Source organism: Ailuropoda melanoleuca, chromosome 5, assembly GCF_002007445.2.
Source record: "Ailuropoda melanoleuca isolate Jingjing chromosome 5, ASM200744v2, whole genome shotgun sequence".
Lineage (NCBI taxonomy): Eukaryota > Metazoa > Chordata > Mammalia > Carnivora > Ursidae > Ailuropoda > Ailuropoda melanoleuca.
In genome coordinates, this window is record NC_048222.1 from 117,263,537 (window position 1) to 117,280,915 (window position 17,379).

Here is a 17,379-nt window from a genome sequence, read left to right on the forward strand (position 1 = left end):
AGGGGGGTGGGGGATTGGGATAGACCGGTGATGGGTAGTAAGGAGGGCACGTATTGCATGGTGCACTGGGTTTCACACGCAACTAATGAAACATCGAACTTTACATCGGAATCCGGGGATGTACTGTATGGTGACTAACATAATATAATAAAAATCATTAAAAAAAAAAGAGAGATCAGGTAGTTTTTTAGAAAAGTAATTATAGTAAAAAGTGATTGAGCTTTCCTTAAGTCTACCTTATATGTCAAGGTATTAAGATGTCTCAATCTATGAGACAAATGGTATTTTTGTTTTGTTGTCAAAAGCTCACCTCTGTGCTCCAGAAGTAAAATAAAACACGAGGACGGAGTTTGGGGATAAAGAGGAATGATAGTTTAAATGACTTTGCCACGCAAAGGAGGCTGCAGCAGGCTAATGCCTTCAAAACTGCAGACCCACTGGGGTAAAAGGCGGAGGGGTTTTATAGGAAAATACAGGATCTGGGCAGTTTCAGTGAGAAGCTGGGACATGCTGCCCACCCCGTTTGTCGTGCCTTTAAGGTGGTCTCGTGACTGGGGCTGGCCACAGTCCTCAGAGCCTCCTTACTCAGTGTGGATAGGGAGTCTCTGGAACAAAAGATTCTTCTTCAGAAAAACAAGTGAAAGGGAGGGGGAGGCGTCTCGAACGAGGAAGAGAAAAACGAGTTGTTTCAAGTCAAGCCTTGCTGTAGCATTCGTGTGTCTATCAATTTCCATCCACCTTTATGTTCCTGCAGCGTCCCAGTTTCAATACAAGCCAATTTTGAATGGTAGGTTAAAGGGAAAAGAACATTTACAAAGTTTCAAACTGAAAACTTTTTTTTTTTTTTAAGAAATATTATGGCTTGTTGAGTAGCTGTTAAGCAAAAGAACTTTTACTTCTTTACTACTCGCAACATTTCTGGCACTAAGTGTACAGATTTCCCTCCCCCCCCCATTAAGCAATTCGGACACCACAAAACTGCCCCCTACGTCAGACTCCAATCACAGGTACTGGGCCGGCAGGTTACCCACACTTCTGTGTAACCGGGCTAACAGTCAAGGGTTCCCAAGACTCTTTCCGCCACATGGAAGAGCTACATAGATCAAGATATGGGGAAGGAGTGCCGAGCTCAATGTTAAAAATTCGATGTGTTCAGTAATTCAGCTCCTCAACTCCATCATTTAAAGTTTTATGGAGGCCTCATTGGGTAGGCATTTTTGATGAAATCATTGGCCATTGTGTTTAAGTAAACCTCCAGACCCTCTCTCCTCCTTGGAGATTGGGGGTGGGCCTGAAAATTCCAACCCTCTAATCATTCCTGGGTCTCTCTGACATCCAAGAATCACTTTGTTAGCATAAACTCAAATATGGTTAAAAGGGGCATATTATGAATAACCAAGAGACTCTCCTTTCACACTCTGTCACTCAGGAAATTCCAGAAGCTTTAGGAGCTCTATGCCGGGAAATGGGGGAAATGTATTTTAAAAATACATAAATATATTTTTTATTATCACTATAACACAATATTATAGCTATATAGGATTTTTATTCTTCATTTTTATAGCTATAAAAAATAATTATAATAATAATTACATATGCACATTAAATAATTATGATAATAATTAGATATTAAAATCCTTCTATAGGTGAAACTCAGGTTTTTTTTTTTTAAGATTTTATTTATTTATTTGACAGAGATAGAGACAGTCAGCGAGAGAGGGAACACAAGCAGGGGGAGTGGGAGAGGAAGAAGCAGGCTCATAGTGGAGGAGCCTGATGTGGGGCTCGATCCCATACCGCCGGGATCGCGCCCTGAGCCGAAGGCAGACGCTTAACCACTGTGCCACCCAGGTGCCCCGAAACTCAGGTTTTATGTTCAAATTTTCCTTTCATATTTGGCATTTTCACCATGAAATATTCATTGTAATCATATCCAGTAACTGTGGAGCTAATCTTTTGAGAAACTTCTGAAGTTGACCAGCAAGAGTTGAAAATTATGTAATTGATGATTTTTTCCTTTAAACTCACATAAATCAATCTGTTGATGGCCCTCAAAATGTCTTCGCATTTTCCATACCTTAATAATTGAGTGAAATGGATTTTATTTGTATTCAACAAATGATAATCTTTGAGACTTCAGTTAAGTCTTTTAAAAATTGGACCTCATTATAGCACATTATTTTGAAATAAAAATTTGGTGATGTGAAAGACAAACACATTTATATCATTGTAGTAATACCATTGTGGTAATATAACACTGCCTTGTTCCATTATTTTCTATATAAAAATAATGGCATAAGTCTATTCTAATTCAGTACTAAAATATACCAAAATATGTTTATTTATCTTTGATAGTGGTGAGAAAATTGCATACATCATATATCTTAAGTGATATGTTACTTAGACCTAAGCCATTCAAGACACTGATTTAATTCCAGTAGTCACTGATTATTTTGCCAACAATATTTTGAGATTGCTATTGAAATTATATAATTTTGAATTGATGACATGGTATTATTTTCTAATCTGCATAAATTATGCTCATGAATCAAATTTATGAACTGATGATTCATAAAATGAGTATTATGCTACTTTTAATGGATTAAGCTATATTTGTATACAAAGTAGTTATCTGTATGATTGCCAAGTTAGTTATCTAAGTCCATTTATATACTTATAGAGGCTTTTATCTGTGAGAATTGATTGACAGTTCCATATGGACAGCTCTTGGCAATTAGTAGCTCATTTTTTATCCAAAAACTGCTGTAGACATGGCTGCTTGTCAAACCATCCTTAAGACATTGTTGATGGGTTGTACTGTCATATGGGCAAATCTCCATCTTTAGTATGGCCTCCTTTTCATATAAGGGTTAATTATTTTTTTCAAGTTTGTAAATATTGTCATTGGTTTGCTAGGTGCAGGTTACCATAAATTGACAGGAAAAAAAAGTACTTTCTAGAATTTTATTGGTTGGTCAAGATTTGTTCTTAATGATTCTGGCTATTAGTTAGGCTGGGCAAAACATCACCTGGGACTTAGGGGTTGTCATGGATGCATTTCTATTTTCCAAAATGATATGTTGAAGTCGTTGGTAGACAGAGATTAGAGAGATGCAACTGGAAGCCAAGGAATGCCAAGAATTGGTGGCGCTGGCCAAAAGCTAGGAAGAGGCAAGGAAGGATTTGACCCAGAGTCTCAGAGGGAGCATGGCTCTACTGACACCTTGATTTTAGACTTCTAGCTTCCAAAACTGTGTAATATCAGTCCTAGGAAATTAATACAGGAGCTGAATGTAGTGGTATCATCAACTTCAAAACAACAACATGATAAACTTACACTGACTGGAAACAATAAAACCCATGGCATAAATTCCTCAAATATGCAGCAAATTAACTTTCAAAATAATTTGAAGTTAACAGATGCTTATTATATATTCACTATGTGTATAGGTTTATTCTCACTGCTGGGGGACAGAAGGAGAGGCAGGGAGGAGATCAAAAGGAGAATGAAGAAAAAAAGATTTAATCATTCCATTAATGAACTAAGAACTCAGAAGGGAAATTGTTAAATATTATACAATTCAGAATTATGTAATTGTTAAATAACATTTAATTGATGAGTTCAATTTAAAATGAGCGGGAGTGTAAGAAAGATTTCAAAGGGCAAAAAATGGGTATAAAATAATGCTAATTAGTGGAAAAATGAGCACAAGTGAAAGAAACATATTTTTAAAGTATATGGCATTTCTAGGAATGGTGAGTATGCTAGTGTATTTCATACATCCAGACATACTTGTATATGTATGTGCTATTTATTTTCTCTAAAGAATTAGATCTCTAATACCATATATAATGTCTTTTAACATAAACATGTCATAAACGACAAACATGTATACCAAATCTGTTAATACCAATACATAAGAAACATATACCATTGGTATATATCCATGGATATTGTTCTATGTGAAGGCATCTTGGTTAATATAGTCCAAATGTACTGGTAGGGCCACCGGAGTATTGAAACTAATGCTAGTGCCTGTGCTCAAAAACCTGTCTGTGGTGGATGATGTCTTTAGGATAGCTTAATCTAATTATGTTTAGTATTGTATCAATTAACTATTGGCATCATTATGCTGCTCAATGGCATACGGCAGTTTATGGCTCTTGTGTCTGAAGTCAATTAGATATTTACTGGGCTCCTGACTAGACTTACTCCCACATCTTGACATAGTGATCTGTTGGCTAGTCTAGGTTGACTTCAGATTCTGCTCTACATATCGTTCATCTTCTAGCAGGCTAGTCCCACCCTATTATGCTACAGGTGGAGCCGCAAGAACACAATGGAAACTCCTTGAATGCTTCTTGAAGCCTGCACTTGGAACTGGCACACCATCATTTTTACCTCAGTTGTTTATCTAAGACAAATTGGAGGTGCAATGCAAACACACTGCTTAGGGAGAGAAACTACTCCTTTACTGTGAGAAACGACAACATTGTATGACAGACGCCACGGCTAAAGGTAAGGGTAAAAAAATGGGTTATCGGGGCGTCTGGGTGGCTCAGTCTGTGAGCATCCACATCTTGGTTTCAGGTCAGATCATGATCTCAGGGTCATGAGATTGAGCCCCAAGTAGGGCTCTGTGCTCAGTGCAGAGTCCATTTGAGATTCTCTCTCCTTCTGTCTGCCCCTCCTGTTCACACGTTCTTTCTAAAATAAATAGATAAATCTTAAAAAAAAAAAAAAGTAATGGGTTATCATTGTAATCTACTACAAATTCAGTTAACTACTACAGTTGCTCCCAAGAGTCCCTATCACAACCTTATTTTGTTTCCATGTAATTTATATATAATTTTAGTAGTCCAAAATCTATGACAATAATTCCTAGATATAACTAAGTAAAGTTGTCAGTTAAGTTGTATGACTTACAAAGAGACAAACTCTACATTTGGTTGTTGAAAAAAAAATTAGTTGTCTATTCTTGAAAGGCCAAAGAAAGAAACTATTTCCCTTGTAAACTCTTGGTGATCAATGTGACCCTAGGAGGCCCTAGAGCCTGTGAGCTAGTCTCTCAGGGAGGCAGGCACACCCCACCCTACTCAGGCTTTTGAATGACTGGGAAATAAATTTACCTTGATATTGAAATTTCTGCAGCATGTGGCAATTTTAAGATTATTTTGACTACAGATTATTTTCTGTAAAAAATTCAGCACCATGATCTATTAGTCTTGGCTATAAAGTGACAATCACAGCTGAAAAATAAAGAAAATCAGCTATGGCAATCGGCAATTCCAGTGAGTCTACCTTTCCCTTGATCTCTGATTTCATTCCTCATTTTTGCCTGATGTCTTTACCAATGTGCCTTTTCTTTAACTCATGCTTATTTTTCAAATTGTTCATTAGACGAGGTTTCTAAGTGTACAATGACATTTTTCTAAATAATATGTTTTGATAGAAATTATTTCTATCAATTCAAGTTTTATTACCACAGGTATCATTGAGTCCATTTTTTTTTAGAAAAAGAAATGTACATATTGCATACCACTTTATATGAAATTTGGTCAATTGAGGATTAGTCTTTATAATAGTTCTAGAACTAGTGATTGAGAATGGACATTGATGGAAATAACATTTCTCCTCCCAAAAAGAAAATGTAAAATACATATTGGAAAAATAATTTTCCCACCCCAAATCTCTTCCACCTTTAGCTCCTTAAAAATAATCCTTTGCAACATCATTTATTCACCTTCTAACACAATATTTTTGAGGTCTCGCTATTTGCCATGGACTTCCTAGGTGGTCAATAATTGTAGGCCCAACTAACTTTCTATTTTCTTTCTGTGCCCTGCATTCAGATAGTTTCAGAAATGACCAAACCACTTTTATTTAACTTGCTGCTTGTGACCTTTGAATTACCTGTTCTCCTTTTCTGAAAACCTTCTATTCATCGCGTGTAAAACACTTCAAAATATTTAGTTGTTCTTATCTTACCAGTTCCTAGTGCAGTGCCTGGGCCCCTAGAAACCCTAAGTAAGTGGGTACTTGTGCTGTGTTCGTTAGTAATTGTTTACATGTTGATCTTGTCCATTTTACTAGAGCTGAAAGCAGGAATTTATCTTTCATTTTTGTACAGAGTTTTTAGTTTTTGTGCAGTGTTGGTGGTGTAGTGTGAAGCATAGCTCCTTCCGAAGTTTTTAGTTTTTAACTCAGTGTCTCACACATGGTCATCATTTACTAAATGTTTATTAAATAAATGAATAGATTTAATAATTTAACAGAAGCAGAAAAATAAAGCACATTCGTTGTATAAAATTTCTAATTTCAAAAGCTGTTACTTTGTCAAAAAAGCATTAAAACCAAAAAGAAAATGACTATTCTTTGTGTTGAAATCCACAACATGCTATGGGTGAATCACAGACTCTGGAATCAAACTGCATAGATTTTTAACAGGTTGTTTTGTTTTATTTTGTTTTGTGTGGGTTTTTTTTTTTTTTACTTTATTCATTCACTTCATTAAAAAAGGTACTGAGTTCTGACTCATTTTAGGGTACACCAATGGCTACAATGCAAAGGAAAAAAATATATATGTTTATTCTCCTAAAGATTCTATATGGTAGAAAACAATAATACCTGTCTCGTGGAGTTTTTTGCTAGTGTTAAGTTTGATGGTGCATATAAAAGATTTAATGATTATTATGTTAGAATTTGCAAGTCCCTGGTAGGTATAATTTTCAAATGTTATCAATTACGCAATAGGTTTCAAGAAAATAAAACTTTCATCAAGGTAACATGGTATATGACAGGTCTGGTATTTAAAGCCTGCCCTTATTTTTCCCAAACTTCCCTTTTACAACATCGCTCATTGGCTGCTACACATTTTCTATCCTGCTGCATTATCTTCCATGCTCACATTTGTTTTAAGCTCTGAGAAATTTTGAATGAAAGAAACGTGTTTACTTTTAATGAACTCAGAGTTTCCTAAATCTACTTGAACTTTTATTCATTTATAACTCCTCACATAATTTAGAACACTTAAAGATATCTGTCTACACAAAGCTTCTCATGATGGGGTATTGAAAAGTTACCTCCAGCTGCTCAAAATTCTCCTTCTGCATTCCCTGGAGCATCATCTCATTGGTATTATTGTTGCTAAGCAATGAAAATGATCTTTTAAAAACGCATTTCTTGCATTTTCCTTAAATGATATTTTATATGTCCCTAAATACCTTAAATATATGTAAAAAAGAGAAAACGGCATGCTGTCACCAAAGGAACATGGAGCTGAAATAATAAAACTGAATCCATGCATTGATGTTTTCTTTTTACTCTCCTCTCCTTCCCTTCCCTTCCCTCCCCTCCCCTCCCCTCTCCTCTCTTTTCCTTTCTTTTTCTCCCCCCAACACCCCTCATTTTTTTTTAGTTGTGGAGTACCAACTGCATCTGGTATCATTTGCATCTGCGTCATTTGTGACAACGAATTAAAACCCCTTATATGATGAGTAGATATGCATAGTAACAGCCTCCTTACTAACAGATGTACACTAAGTGATCCCTTGGAAGGATGTACAATAATGCATGATATTTTGCAGAAAATTTCACATATATCTCCCTCTTAATGTTCTTTTATGTTTTCGTTAGCATTTTCTTCGTCTATATAAACCATTTCCATTTTAAATCAGAAAGTCAGAGGGCACTTGGTGGCTCAGTGTCTGACTTCGTCTCAGGTCATGATCCCAGGTTCCTGATATTGAGCCCTGTGTTGGGCTCTCTGCTCAGTGGGGAGTCTGCTTCTCCCTCTGCCTTTGCCCCTTCTCACCCTTGTGCTGTCTCTCATTCTCTCTCTCTCTCTAATAAATAAATAAAATCTTTAAAAATCAATCAATCAGAAAGTTAGGATTAGGAAAGTACAGAAAGCTTATGTTTTCCCACTCATTCTAAAGTATAGATGTCACAAGTCCTTTTCTTATCATAAGCAAAAGAATGGTGGCAATTAAACTTGCATCAAAGATATCAAATATAAAATTTTGTATTTTTTCTATAACTAAATAAAATTACTGCTCAATGGCAACAATAAAAGCGGTATACATATGGATTGACATACTCTATTATCTGCTTTTGTATCTGGACATCAATTATGTAACAGAAACCTGCCAAATATTGTCCCATTATTAAGATAAATTTGCAAGGTAAGAGAATGACAACCACCATTAATCAAGTAATTCTGTACTAAGAAAACTATGGACAGTAAATGTCTAGCAAGAAGGGCAGGCGATGCACATTATTACTTTTGAAAGTATTATTTTTGAAAGCTATAGAAAGTTGGAGATCCACAGTTATATTGTTAGGCAGAAATAAAGATTAGAACCTATTGTAGAGATTACCTGAGATTACTGATGATGGAATAGTTGGAATAGATTGGTTGAAATTAAAATTCAATTCTCAGCTTTGGTGGTCATCTCAAATGGTCAGGTGTAGTAAAAATAGAAAACTTCAGCACCTGCTGACAAATTCCACTGGTTGTACTGAGTTCAAAATACAGGAGTGGCTCTAAGAATGACAAGATAGTTTGCCACGGATATGCCAGTTTTATACCTATCCCTATCTTTTTTCTTAAGTTTTTACTTAAATGCCACTGTAATATTAGTTTCAGGTGTGCAGTATAGTGATCAACACTTCATACAGGACCTGGTGCTCATTACAACAAACGCACTCCTTTAATTCCCATCACCTATTTAACCCATCCTCTCACCCCACCTCTCCTCTGGTAACCATCACTTGTTCTCCATAATTAAGAGTCTGTTTCTTGGTTTTACTCCCTCTCTCTCTTTTTTTCCCTATGCTCATTTATTTTGATTCTTAAATTCTACATATGAGTGAAATCATATGATATTTGTCTTTCTCTGACTGACTTATATCACTTAGCGTAATACTCTCTAGCTCCATCTATGCTGTTGCTAATGGCAAGATTTCATTCTTTTTTATAGCTGAGTAATTGTGCATACAGGTCACATCTTTTTTATCCATTCATCAATGGATGGACACTTGGGCTGCTTCCGTAATTTGGTTATTGTAGATAATGCTGTTTTTAAACATTGAGATGTACATATCCCTTTTAATTAGTACTTTTGTATTCTTTGGGCAAATACCTAGTAGTGCAGTTGTTGGATTGTAGTGTCATTCTATTTTTAACTTTTAGAGGAACGTCCATACTGTTTTCCAGAATGGATGCACCCATTTGCATTCCCACCAACGGTGCAAGAGAGTTGCCTTCTCTCCGCATCCTCGCCAACACCTGTTGTTTCTTGTGTTGCTGATTTTAGTCATTCTGATAGGTATGAGGTTTTATCCCTATATATTGTTCACAAATGATAGTGAGGATAGTAAATAATTTTGGCCATTCAGTGCCATGCTACTTTGGTTTTGTGTAGACCTGCAATTCAAGATGAATTTAGAATGTTAAGAACTTAGGATGTCATAAATATTACCAAGATTTTCCTTTTATAGGATGTTTTTATGTTCAGTTTGCAATGAAAGGCCGATAGTGCGTTATATTATTTAATTTAAGTCGACAAAATTCCATGTGAGTTCATACACAGATCCTTTTAGTTATCTGTTCTAAGTGGAAAAATGATGAAAGCTTGTATTTTATACAATCTAGAACACTATTTACATGTAATTAAAGATGATACGGATCAGTTATATGGTCATAGAGAGAATAAACAAGAGCTCGATAATATTTTTTATATAAAATATGTTTCTTTTGGATTGAAACTTATGTGAAGCTAAATCAAAAGTATTCACAAGAGGTTACCTCAAATTAGAGTTAAGTATCAGATGATGATTGTCTGTTAGAGAGCTATTCTGCAAGGAACTATATTTTAATAGTTAGAGATATTCCTTTAACTAGTTAACGTGTTAAATGATAAAAGGATGGTCAGTACAAGGGAAATTCTGTATCCTTACTAATTTTGTGGAAGCAGGGATATGGTTACTTTTCATGACACAGTTAAAATATCTGAGACAATAAATTCCTACTCTCAGAGGTAGTCCTTTAGTTCCCTCTACACACTTCATAAGGCCTCTTCTGAAGAAAAGCGTGGCTATGGTTTTATATACTCTAAAGTTTGTTATGATTTATTCACTTTTAATGTTCTGACAGTTTAATAACTAGGTGGCATTTCTTTTTGGTTATATAATGTTGAACAATAACTACTGCTGAACGTTTGCATTTGAGACATGATATTAAAAGGAAAGATATGCCTCAGGGCAATTTGTAATAATGCCAGAGTCAAAAGCAGAAATCAGAGAGGAAGAATTGATCTGACACCTTTTCATTTCAGGTGAAAAACTAAATATATTCATGTTACTTCAGTGATAAAGTAGTTCCTATTTGGGATCAAACAGTACAGCGTAGATAATGTGGATTTTTAGTAACTGGAATGCTTTTGGTGAAAACATGGAGAAAAACTTTGTGAAGGGTGAAGAAAGGCTTCTAGAGACAGTGCTATTTTTGGAAACAGAACACTGCCATTCGCTGTGGAGATGTGCTGTGCATGTTGTTTCTGTTAGCTTTGTGAAACTGACTAAAGTCTGAGTGAACTGAGTAGAAATGATATTTTACCAAATTGGTATTTTTTTGTTTTGTTCACAGAAAATAATGAAATGCTCTTTTCTTCTTTCTTTCTTCTTTCCATTAATGCATTTATTTATTTATAATAAAATACTGGCATAGAGTCTTGAGGTTATAGGTAAAAGTTAAAAAAAGAATTCCAGAAGATGGAAATCCTTGGGTAAAATGCATGAAACTCCTTGCTAATTTTTAGTGGGTTTGGTTTCCCCATTCCTTCTGTATTACTTTTAGTTAACTTTACCCCAGAAGAGCAGAATCTGCACAATGATTTAGCACGAATTGTGTAGGCTACTACAAGTACCACAGAATAAGGGCTTTCCCTATCAACATTTCAACGGGTGCATTAAATCCTTTTTATTGCCTATTAAACATTTAAAATAATTTCTACATAAATGTTAGATGTGAATTTTCAAATAGTGTTTTCCTTACATGCTTGCCTATATGATGTCTTCTCTGTCTTGGAAAAGTATAACTTTGTGATTTCCCATGGTTCATTTAACCAAACAGTTCTCTATCACACCAACTGATATGAATAAAAACTACAGCCATAACAAATCCTAACTTTAAGTTTTTAAGGTAAAATTTTAAGATTTAAAAATTACATGTAACTTTAAAACTGCCAGACTCACTCTGTTGCACCCAACTATCTCTTTTTCAGGTAAGTTGGTTAGAAAAATCATTTCATGCAAAAGAATATCTATAGTAAGCTACTTTTCATGGAAGAAAGGAAAAGATATAAGAAAATATTGAATATATATTAATATAATATTCAATATGCTAGAAGGAAAATATACTAAAAGAAAGATATATAACAAGATATTGAATATATTATATTACAGTATGATATTGAATACACTATAGTAAAATCTGTTGAAGAAAAATTTTTGTACTCTATTTAGTAAATTTGTTTTTTACATAGTTTAGGATAGCAATTCTGACATTGGGTTATTGGTATTCTAGGACTGAGCAAATCAGCAAATATATAGTAGATAATGAAATCCAGTTTCTCACTGTTAGAAAAGCTATCAGAAAAAGGAATTAGAGATAAAGAAGGGGAGATGGCTTGAGTGAGCCCTGTGGTGTTAGAGATATCAGTATGAACTCACGGGTTTTGATCAATATATAGATTGATATTAAAATAGATATGGATATATTTATGTGTGTCTACATCCATTACATATATTTCCTAGCTCTGTACATGGAGAAGGCCTCGGTGTGATGACATCCCAGTATTAATAAGCAGCAAACCTTTGTTTGGTTTCTATATTTTTTCTCCAGTAAAAGGAACCTGGGCTCCTTAGGGAAATAAATGATTGCACAGTTATTATTGCGCTTGGCTGATTGATTCTAATACACATATGGAAACTGAATGAACCACAGATTACCACAAGTTTTCTGCAAAATGAGAACAGTTTAGGTATCAAGACATTATAAATTACAGTAATTAAGAGAATCTCTATTTGGGTTAAAGATAAACAGGTGAATGAAATAGAGAATTAGCAAAGACGCTATACACACACGTGTACATTCACACATACATGCATCATGTGCATATGTATGTATATAGGTGTGCATGTGTGTTTATGTGTGTACGTATGTGATACATGTATATGTACACATGTGTCTAGTATTGCATACCAGTAGGGAAGAATTAATCTCATCTATATAATCTTTATGTATGAGCAATACCATGTTATTCATTTCAAAACTAAACTGGTTTATCACCAAATATTTATTGAGAAAAATACACGCAGACCTACACACACACACACACACACACACACACACACACACACACAAAATGGGTACTGTAATTGAAATAGAGCAATAAGCTAATATTTATTGAGGACCAACTATGTGCCAAATACTCACTCGGGACTTCTTGCAGGAGATGCATATATGGTTTGAGAGCAGATTTAGCAAAGTATATGAAAGAGAAATGGATTATTCAGTTCAGAATGTCAAAATCAAAAGAATTCTGGTCACCTATTATAGTGAACAAACTAAACTTGTGGGATGTGAAATGAAAAACAATTGTATTTTTAAAAGTACCTTCTTTCAACCTTCCTGAACCTGAGATATATCGAACCCCAAAGCATTCTCATTTATTTTCACATGTCATTCGATAGTCTAATTTTTCCAGGTTTTTTTAAAAAAAAAACAACAACAACAAAATATGGTCAAATCCAAACAAACTTTTACTGTCTGATGCAAAGGAGAACTTCTGCCTTATTTCTATACTCTCTAAAGCCTGCAATGAGAAAGATAGGGAAGTGGTATATACATTAAAGTGCTTTTTTTTGTTGATGATTGATTTTGGTATTTGTTTTACTCTTCTTCCTTGATCCTGCCCTCCCCCCTTTGCCTGGCTGTTTTGTATACTTCTCCTCCAGGGTTTAAAAATGGAAGGAAAGATGGGTGACGAAGCTGGACAGGACCTACATAGATGGTGATATGGAATTACTTCATTTTATGTTCAGTTATTCTATTTTTGCATGTTCAGTAAGGACTTCAACTCTTCCTTGCAGTTTCTAGTTTTGGATCATGCCTCCACTAACTGGCAACTTATAACGCCCCTTGTCAGCCCTTGACTTTGAGTAGTCTGCTCATGTTAGAATCTCTGTCTGGGTAACTTTGACTATCCAATCGGGACTCTTGACCACAGTTCTTTTTAAGAGGACTCAAGTCCTGGCTATTTTCTACTAGGTTAACAAGCGGCCAACAGAACCAAACACCTTTGTGCCACCATATTTGTGAATGCAGCTTGTCCTCTGTGGCTTTCTCATCATTCAACCATTAGCAGCAACTAAAACCATTGTTGTGCCTTTGGATTTTTCACAGGAAAGCTAGGCTTTGCCATGTGTCTTCTTCATCTCTCCATACTTCAGGATTCAGAAGCCAAGATCTCTCAATGATACTTTCTACTTCTTTCCTCTGGAAGCACCAGAGTCAGCCTAATAATGCAGCTCCAAGAAAACCTAACCAAAATTGAGAGGTCAGTCTCACCTCCTTGTAAACATTTCCATGCCCTACACACTTTTTTTTGGAATCAAACCACATAATATGATAAAAGTCCAACTTTACAGTACATCACTTGTACAAAGGTGTTTAACTATTTTTAGGTTAGTAATAGGAACTTTAAGGCTTTGAAGAGAATGGTGACATAATCAGAGGAATGCTTTAAAAAACAATATTAAACATCTTTATTGTTTCCATTCAGACTTTTTCTAAATTAATAAACTCATTGTTTTTGGTTGAAGAGTGGCAGTTTGCCATTTCCAACTGGTTGTTGGGCTAGACTGAACTTTGAGGTGTAAGAATAGCAGGAGCATGCAACATAGAAGAGAATTCTGTACCTATTATCTTGCTTTCTGAAGAGGACCAAAATATTTTCTATTTTCATTTATGTTTTAATATCTAGTGTAACAGAGCTGAATTTATCTAACTGATGTGACTTGTTACATATTTTCCTTTTACGGATCCTCTGGATTTTGCACGTATTTATCTGTCAGAGGTTAGACTTTTAACATTTTAATTATACTTGCTGAAATATTCTAACTCATATGAACATGATTGAATTGACTAGTTTTCTGAGATTATTAGCTTTGTTTGTAATCCTGCACTAAAGCCTTTTGATTTTAATCTCCAAAAGGTTTAAAAAATAATCAATAAAAGCAAGAACCCTTATGGCTTGGGTTTAAAACATTTTTATTATAATTGAATTAGTTCCTCTCTCTTGGCCCAGACAAGCCTTTGTAATTTTCTGTTAAGCTTTCAGAAGTGGCTTGCATTGTTTAATCAGAAAGATAAGAAATAAAATAAGCCCTTTATTTAATAATATTATTTTTAAAAAAGCACCACTGATTTGGTCTGTAATACACTGTTGACAAAATAAATTAATAAGAATAAAAAATTCTGGTTTGAAAGGAGTGTTCCCTGAGCTTTCATTCAAATTTAAATTTAGACAAAAACAGCGGAAGTAGTATTGTTGTTTCAAATTACCTTCAGACTTTCCCATTAGAAAGAATGAGATTTGCAAATCAAACAGAATCCTTGGCAGCTCACATAGCTGAGTGCTCTTCAAAAAGTGCTCATTACTATCGCAAGATGATACTCTTTTTACACATAGCAATGGAATTCTACTTTTCATTCTGTTCTGTACTTCATAAAGGATATTTCACTGTTGTATGCTTCTCCAGACTTCAAAAATTGGCAAGAAAACTAAGTCATCCTGAGGAAAATCAGGTTAAAAGTGATATTTTTTGGTTCCATCTGTGTTCAACAGCAAACTCTATGTCAAGTTGGACATAAACTGGACATTGTAATTCCCAGTAAGCTTCCTCTAACCATCAATTTCCCGGTCAATGATATAGTCAGAGAAGTGAGCCAGGCTATTACACAGCCTTGGAAGAACTTCTACTTGCAAGATGCAGAAAGATGAACAAATGTAAATATTTTATAAATGTGTCAAAGTGTTAGTATTTGGAGGATATGTGGACACATAAAGTGATCACACATTTTCATAGATACTTCACTGGAGAAAATATCATCACTTGCCATATACATTTGATAAGAACAGTGTCTTGGCAAAATTATTTAAGCTAATGCAATATTCTTTTTTTAAAGATTTTATTTATTTATTTGAGAGAGAGAGAAAGAATGTGTGCAGATACAAGCACAAGTGGGGGGAGGGGAAGCGTGCAGAGGGAGAGGGAGAAGCAGACTCAATATTTAAAAAATATTTTAAAAACCCAAAGGCAATTAAGTCTTAGTACATGCTCCTTAAGTATCAAAATAGGTTGAAGTAGTCAGATAGGCTTATTTCAATAAAACAGAACTGAGCTGGGCATTGAAGGAGAGAAAGATACGGGATAAGGGGGAAGAGCCAGACTAAAAAGGGTGCAACTTGCTCCTATGAGGCCCACTGTATTCATTCAGCCATCAGAGGCAGCTAAAGCGCCCAGACATATGTGCAAGCACACTTACGTGGAAACCAGATGACAGGTTAAGGGGGAATGAAGAAATTACCTTCTAGGAAAAAGTATATAAATACGGAAGTGTGGAAAATGTGGTTAAGTATGAAGTGGGTAAGACCTTAGGATGCTAAGGTCAGGCATAATGCAGCAGTGAGAGTGCCAGCACCAATACTGATAATCGACACATAACGAGTTTCTACAGGGGGTCAAACACAACACTAAAAACCGAATGTGAATTTTCTCATTTAAATTTCATACCTATCGAAAAGAGTATTATTTTATCCCATTTTATTAGTGAAGAAAAAGAATCTTAGTCATGGTTAAATAGTTTCCAAATGTGTAATGTTAATAAGTGTTTAGTTATGAGTTCAAATGCTTGTCTAACCCACTACTGAAGTTCACTTTGGATGATTTTTGGCACTTGGTAGATATTCAAATCATTACTTCTATTGTTATAATTAGTGCTATTATTACTATTACACGATTGCTGAATGGTGATGATTAGTAACAAAACCAGAAACAGAATTTTCTGTCAGAGATCTTCTCTTATGAATCAACTTCCTGCTAACAATAAAGACAGCTCCCTGTATAAAAGACTTCTTGTACAATACAAAGTACAATAATTTTCATGTATTTTTGGTATTTTGAATTTCAAGTATTTTGGTATTTCACATATTTAAGTGTTTTAATACCTATTATTGGTAACAAATTACATGGAGGATATTATAAAATATTTATTAAAGCAACTATGTTAGGGTGTTACCTCCATTAAAAAAAAGAAAAAAGAGGGGAACCTGGGTGGCTCAGTGGGTTAAGCATTGGACTTTTGATTTCGACTCAGGTCATGACTTAAGGTTGAGCGATTGAGCTCCACATCTGGCTCTGAGCTGGTCATGGAGCCTGCTTAAGATTCTCTCTCTCTCCTTCTGCCCCTACCCTCCACAGAACTCTCTCCCTCTCTCTCTCAAAAAAAAAAAAAAAAAAAAAGGAGAAGAATAAAAGAAAAATGTAATCTTTACTGAATACTTATCAAGGATAAGGCACCATGATAAGAACTTCATATGCATTATTTTATCCTCCAAATAACACTCATCCTACTCTTATTACAATGCCGACTAAGAAGGTTTTAAATTCTGCCTAATTTTACATTGCTAATAAAGGAGTAGATTGAGGCTTAGCAAAATTATATACATGGTATAAAATAAAATAGCTATTAAGAGAATTAAAAAACTGAGGTAAAGAGATGGAATGACTTCCCAAGGTAGAAAGCACAAACAGAAAATAGAGGTAGGATTCAAATCACCAATTTAACTAGGGCTAGAGCTGGGAGATTTCATGGTAAGAATAACAATAACAAAAACGACCGAATTAATGGCCTTGTATCTACAGAACTTACAGGTAAGTTGTAGGGACCACTTTGAATACAATCATCATCCATATAACTAGGATGATGTCTCCGTGGTAGAAAGAAGAGACGCCGGTTCTGTGAAGTGTGTCAGTGGTGGTGCATACTTAACCAGGGAGGTCAGGGAAGGAACCCCTGATGAAGGGGTGACTGAGTTACTTTTGAGGGAAAGAGTAAAATAAGCTCAGAGTGAAAGCATTATTTGATGTTTAAAATTCTCGTTTTAGGGGCACCTGTTTGGCTCGGTCATTAAGCGTCTGCCTTCGGCTCAGGGCGTGATCCCCGGGGTCCTGGGATGAAGCCAACATCGGGCTCCCTGCTCCACTGGGAGCCTGCTTCTTCCTCTCCCACTCCCCCTGCTTGTGTTCCC